Consider the following 7,577-nt stretch of genomic DNA (forward strand, 5'->3'; position numbering starts at 1 on the left):
TTGGTCCTTCAAAGTGGGTTTGGTCATGCTGCCAGCAGCATGACCATTGACCTACGAATTTGGTTTAATTTCCTACCATTCCCACACAACTTATTTGGTCATAATTGACCATTATTTCATGTCACAATAGGTTAAACATGCCATTTATGCATTTCTCCAAATTTTGGTTCATAAACCCTAGCATTGGAACCCTAATCTCACTAACTCTTGCATTTAACTACTTCTAATGATTTTAATGTTAATCATTTAACTAAGTAAAGTTTCTAAACTCACTCAATTGCATCATATTCATGCAAACCACACTCCTCCCAACCAGGCCAAATTTCAGCAATGGTCATTCTTACATGTTTGTTTCATTTAATCAAGTTCTAAGCTCACTTTCAACCATCACATATGCATTTAAATGGATAAATAAAGAGTTTAGCATACTAACCTTTGTGTAGCAATTTTCTTCCTCCTTTCCTTCAAATTTTCCTTCTTTCTTTCTTGCTCAATCCTCTTCTCAAGTTGCCTAGATAAGCTTTAACTATGGTGGCTAATTTTTCTATGGTGAAATCTTATGATTTTCAAGCTCAAAATTGAGCTTTAATGGAGTTTGTGGAGAGGAGAGGGTGAGGAGAGAGAGTGACGTTTTGGAAGAAGAAGATTTGTGTTTTAATTTTTTTCTTTTCTTTTCTTTAATCTTATCCCCTTTTGAAGACCAAAATCCCCAAATTAATAAAATAAATCAATTAAGCCTTTATGACATCATACATGATGTCATCACTTTGACTTTTCCATCTTCTTTCTTTTTTCTATTTTTTCTATTAGTTCTTTAATTTAATTCTAGTCTAAAATTTTCTTATCTCAATTTTATTTGTGATTAGGTCGAGTCAGCTCTGGTCAATTGACCAAATCGCCTCATAGGTTCATCGGTTTGCAAATAATCAATATTTCTTCCGGCTCGACCTAATTATTTGGTAGCTTATGATTCTTTTTCGTGATTTCTCTTTTCCATGTGTTCATAAGGGTCCTAAGGACCGCAGCGTCACTTTACGGTTCGAAATTTGAGTTTAAAGCGACTTGTGATCGTTTAGGAGGTCACTCATCATTTGTGACTCTCGGCTCGTTTAACTTCTTATGTTATGTTTTTCTTATTTATAGTCAACTAATTAAACATTACTAATTATTTGTGTTTATGGCTTCTTAAGTTGTCTTAAGTGTGGTCCTAATCCCCTTAATTGTCCGGACCGACACCGGTCACCGAAACAGTGAAATCTACCAGGCTATGCAACCGGGGGTGTTACAAATGCAATCATAAAAATGGGTGGCTAATCTGTAAGGAAAAGAACTATGTTACTACTATTAAGGAAAGATGACAGCTATGATTTTCTATTTTAAATTAGTTAATTCTAATCCCATTTGTTACGGGATTTCTATTATATCAATTCCTCTTATGCAGGGATTTAGTTTCATTGTATATCTGCTAAAGATACTCATTGTACTCATACATATGGAACAATAGAAATAAAAAAAGTGTGCAGAAAAAATCAACTAGTTTCTGATTTGTTTTATGGTATCAGAGCCCATCTAGGTTTAAACACCATTTTTTTTTATCTGCCATGGGCACCCAACTGTCTGCCTCTTCCTCACTTTTGCCTCTCACTCCACCTTCTATTCATCATCAAATCACCATTAAACTCACTTCCTCTAATTATCTTCTCTGGAAAACCCAAATTATTCCTCTTCTTTCTGTACATCAATTAATTCATCATATTGATGGATCCAAACCACCTCCTCCCAAGGAACTCAATAATGCTCCAAATCCTGAATATACTGACTAGTATATCAAGGACCAGATTGTGTTGGGTTGGCTTCTTAGCTCTCTGTTAGAATCTGTTCTTTCTCAGGTTGTTGGTGCCACTAGTGCACATTCTGCATGGACTCGCTTACAGACCACTTATGCTTCTAGTTCTAGAACATAGATTCGCACACTGAAAAATGCTCTTCATTCCTTGACTCGTGACAATGATTCCATTACAACGTACATGGATCGTGCCTAGTGGTTGTTTGATCAACTGATTGCCCTTGATGCTCCCATATTTGAAGATGATCTTGTGGATCATATTTTGCGTGGTCTTGGTCCAGAGTATAGACCTTTTACATGCAATATTGAAGCTAAATTATCTCCCACTTCCTTTGATGATCTATTTGGTTTACTTCTCTCTGGAGAACTATAACTCAAGAGTTCCACTGACACTCTTAATCCTCCTACTGTTGCTCATTATACATCTCGTCAAAATAACACTGGTGGAACATGAGGTAGAGGATGTGGAAACTGACGCGGTGGCTACAATTCCTCTTCTGGCCATGGTCAATCTGCTCCAGTCCATAATGATCCTTCTTCCCTTATTTATTACAATTGTCATGGTCAAGGTCACACCTCCAGACAATGTCCTAGCCCCAAATTGACAATAACTCCAAACCAGTGGCTAATTACACCTCATCCCCCACTGCACCTCCAAAACCGTGGGTCATGGACACTGGAACAACTCATGACTTGACCTCTGAACTGGAGAACCTGGGCATTCACTCTGAATATTCAGGCACTGATGAAGTCACTATCACAAATGGTAAAAGCCTACCTATCACTCACATTGGTTCTAAAGCTATTTCTCTCAATTCTCATACTTTTTCATTAGATAATATTCTTCATGTTCCTCAATCTAATTCCAATTTATTATCTGTTCTACAATTCACTAACTCTAATGATGCTTCCATTGAATTTTTTCCCACTTATTTTGTGATTAAGGATCTCCACACTAAGTAAGAACTTCATAAGGGACACATTAAAGATGGCCTCTATCAATTAGCTTCTACTCAAATTTCTCCAGTTTGTAATTCTGTCTCTTTGTCAACATGGCATGCTAGATTAGGCCATGCTTCTTTTCAAACAATTAATGAAGTATTATCCTTGAATAATTTGTCTACAACTGCTAAGACTACTAATTCCTTATGTGAGACGTATTGTGTTAGCAAATCTTATAAGTTGCCTTTTTCTAATTCTAGTTTTTCTGCAAAAGAACCATTAGAATTGATCTGTTCCGATTTATGGGGTCGAACACCCATTGCCTCCACTGATGGTTCTTTATACTATGTTATTTTTTTTTATCATTTTACCAAATGCACATGGATCTATTTCCTTTGCAACAAATCTGATGTCTTCAATACTTTTGTTAAATTCCAGGCTATTGTTGAAAATTTTTTTGGTAAATCCATTAAGCAATTTCAAAGTGACTGGGGAGGTGAATATCAAGCTTTAAAACAATATTTAGGTCAAAATGCCATTATCCAACGCAGCTCTTGCCCTCACACACCTGAACAGAATGGGTGTGCTAAACGCAAACATTGTCACATCACCGAAACAGGTTGAGCATATCTATATCATTCCTCCGTACCACCATGATACTGGGATCATGCTTTTGCCACAGCCATTTACACCATTAATCAATTACCCACTCCCAAATTGAACAACAAATCGCCTTACCAAATGATTTTTCAACGTAACTCGGAATATGAGTTCTTACGTGTTTTTGGATGTTGTTGCTATCCTTGGCTCCGTCCTTATACTAAGAATAAACTTGAACCTCACTCTACTAAATGTGTTTTCCTTGGTTATAGTCTTCTTCACAAAGGATACAAATGCTTGTCTTTATCCACTAACAAGATTTTTTACTCACGCCATGTTTTATTTGATGAACAGGTGTTCTCGTTCAAAGAGAGTGATGGGCAATCTTCTATTCTCGGTCCACCACGATCCCCTTTCTTTACACTTGGACAGCCCTTCACAAAAATAACTTCACCAGTTGTGGAACCTCAACCAGTTATACCACCTACACCACCACCAACGGTCATTACCTAGGATATTCTTCATCTCGCATTACCTCCACCTCCACCAAACCCGCCAATTCCCTCCAATCCACCTCTTTCTCTTACTCAAAATCAGCACCCCATGGTCACTCAGTCTAAAACTGGCAGCCTTAAACCCAAAGCTAATCTCACTACTTCTGCCACTTTTATAGCTCCATCCACATGCACCGAAGCAGGCAAGCATCAAGTTTGGCGACAAGCCATGTCGGAGGAAATTGAAGCGCTAATGTCCAATAGCACTTGGGATTTGGTACCGCGAACACAAGCCTCTAATGTGATTGGTTGCAAGTGGATTTATCGAATTAAGATGATGCCGGATGGTTGTATTGACCACTATAAGGCTAGACTTATGGCCAAAGGATTTCATCAATGGCCCGGCGTGGATTATGTTGAAACATTCAGTCCTATTATAAAACCAGCAACCGTTCATCCCATGCAAGTCAACTAGTTTCTGATTTGTTTTAACTATGAATATCATAAACAAGAATCTCATTTTATGCAATCACCAAATGCAGCCATCCGTTGTAGACAATAGCAATTATGGGTGGTGTGCGCCAATAAAAGGGTTTCGGAGATGATGCTACAGGTTTGCGCATTGTCCTATGTGATGAAAATATCTCCCCCTCAAACTCAGACTTTTCGGAACTGTAGTAAGGAATACGTACCTCCTTGACCTTGAGATTGGAATCAGTGGTGACACGTCCTTTATCTATTTGGTAGTAGGGATCGCAGACAAAGCCAATGTGTATCCATTCTTGGTAGCGAGAGGGTGGAGGTAGTGCAGGCCATTGCTTGGCTATAGGATTGCAGATGTAACACATGATATGATCAAAGGTGCACAAGAGTAAGTCATTGCAATAACCCACAACCATGCGATCTTTGGGCTTACAAGGGAGGAAACTGAGAGTGAATTGAAAACCATTGCTACTGCTATTGGAGGTGATGAAATTTTCTTCGTGGAGCTGAAGTTATTTTAGTTGACTTGCTATGTATATTGCTACTGAATAATGATCTTTCATATTCCATAATTATTATAATTATTTTATATTCAATAATTATTAATATACCTTCCCCTGTTTATAATTGAATGTGTGACCATAAAAATGGATAAATTCCAATAACTATCTTTAAACTTTAGGGGTATAATAGAGCTATTTTTAAACTTAAAAATATAATATAAAATTTCTTAAACTTTGAAATTTTGCACAATAAAATCATTTTAACTCTCAATAGCTGAATTATTATATAATCTGTAATGACAATAACATAAATAATTCTCTATTCGCTATATGATAATGGTAAAACCGATTATGATTTTCTTCACAAATTAACCATGAAAGAGCCTCAGCTATATCAGAATATTGAAATGTTATATCAGCTGATAAGAGGGATTTTACCTTCAGAAAACAACAACTTTCTGCTATTGCTATTTTGAATTGTTCACATCAGCATGTTAATTGTTTATAAACCGAGAGTTAAAAAGATTTTATTGTGTAAAATTTTAAAATTTTATATTATATTTTTAAATTGATAAAACTCCTAAAATTCTGTAATTACTCTTGAAATTTATCGGCATATGAATTCAAATATAACTAATAACAAAATGAAAAAATAATAAAAAAAAGCAGGCATTTTGTCATGTACCAAAAAGTGATAGGATTTGCAATAATCATTGTTTTTAGCTGAGAATTATAAATTTAAAGCGTACCATATTCACTATATATAAAAGTTGAACTTGATTCTTCCGGCATGCAAACACCATAAAATGAAGAACATATATTTTTGATTCCAGCTAGCAGGTGGAGAAAGAAAATCTGCCAACAGAAACCGAAATGCTATATTGTGAGTAGCACACACACACCAATGGCTTCTCCCTGTTCCAGTACTCATAACCAGTCCCACCATAAATAATAATTCTAGACCGGTGACCAGAAGAACCACAAGGGCATTTTGGCATGGAATTAAAAAAAAAAAAATATATATATATATATATATATATTGATGAGTTGATATTGATTTGTGGTATATATATATTACTACGTACAAAAAACTTAGGATAAGAGAAAGAAAGAAAGAGAGGATCTGCCACAAATCAATATCAACTCATCAATCATATATTAAAACCGGACAACCCAGAAACTTTCATTTTCAAATTCTAGTTAACAGTCAGAAACAAATTATAAACGCAGAATAAGATCAAGGTTTACTGGGCCATTGTTAAGATCAGCTACTGGGGAGAGAGAATCATTGTCGGAAGGATTGGTGGAACAGCCATAAAACTCATCCTGAGGAAGGGGAACAGGCTGAGCAGGAGGTGCAAACTGTTGAGTCTGGATGGATTCTAGCCAGTACTGGTCAAGAAATGGTGCACCAGAGTCCACGTATGGCTCTGTTGGAAAGTGATGACCCATGGGTTCCACAGATATGTTACCATGAGCAGCAGCTAGCTCGCGCTTGTGGGCATTCTGGTGGCCGCCGAGAGCTTGAGATGTGTAGAACTTGAAGGGACAATAAAGGCACTAGACGAGGCGAGAAGAGGAAGATGGTGTTGGGTTTGTGTTCCTTCTTGGCAATGGTCGTTGCTGGTCCAGAAAGTTGTATATAGATGGGTCTGCCATTTCTGTGCCTCAATTTGCAGAGAGGAAGAGGAAGAGTAAGAAATAAAAGCAGATGGCATTATAGTAACGATACAAAATTTATTCCTTTTGTTGCGAACAATTGGATAATTATAGTACTGCTTTATTCTTACATGACAAAACTTCAATTTAATTATATCCCAAAATTTAAAATATTAGGAGTAAATTTTTATATATTATATTAAATTTAGTTTTTTTTATTTAATTTGTGATTTATTTTTATATATTATATTAAAACATTAATTATTCTCTCAATTTAATTAATGATATATAATTCATGTCAAATTTAAAGTATTTATAAAAAAAGAAAATTTTATTGTTAACCCTATATTATGATCTTAAAAAGAAATCTAATTAAAACATGAACTAATCCTCACATATTAATAATAAAGATATATTAACGTAGATTTCACATTTTGTATAATAAATCTCATTATACATATGCATTTTTTTTATTATTATTGTGAATTCCATTGTGAATTCCACAATCAACATAGTCTAGATGAAAATTTTTCATATATATAAAAGAAAATTTAATCAAGTAGGTCAAAGTTAAGGAGTGGAGTAGCAGCTACTATAGGTACTTAAATAAAACTAGTTGCCTTGTTGATCAGAGCTGAAGGTATGGCTATGGCTTCCAGTGAGCTCACTCCAAGGAACATGATTTAACTAACATGTGTACGTCCTCTCTCTCTCCCCCCCTCTCTCTCTATATATGTATTCACATAGGAAATGCCTCCTTGTACAATTCATCTCTGCAACACAACTAACTAGTCAAGAAAGAGGACTTTCACCTTGCCATGGCAGAACCATTAAAGAAATGAAGGTTGGTTGGGTCTATACTAATACTAAGTCTATGGGCATTGATTGAACCTTAAATCATTCTCTGGGAAAAATATTTTTCTTTTTTTTTTGTAGATGATATTAAAAAAAATAATTTGAAATTGTTGCAGCAATGATCTCATGATAATTGTTCCTTTAATTTATTATTTCTTTTTTAAAAAAGAATAAATTGTAAAATGATAATTTTAT

The 7,577-nt window shown here is 35.4% G+C and overlaps 1 pseudogene; it reads right to left on the minus strand.

The window, feature by feature from the left end:
* Nucleotides 1–6,086: 6,086 nt before the first annotated feature.
* LOC131177201 (zinc finger protein KNUCKLES-like) lies at nucleotides 6,087–6,639 on the minus strand (annotated as a pseudogene).
* Between the last annotated feature and the right edge of the window lie 938 nt (nucleotides 6,640–7,577).

Source organism: Hevea brasiliensis, unplaced genomic scaffold, assembly GCF_030052815.1.
Source record: "Hevea brasiliensis isolate MT/VB/25A 57/8 unplaced genomic scaffold, ASM3005281v1 Scaf351, whole genome shotgun sequence".
Taxonomy (NCBI): Eukaryota; Viridiplantae; Streptophyta; class Magnoliopsida; order Malpighiales; family Euphorbiaceae; genus Hevea; species Hevea brasiliensis.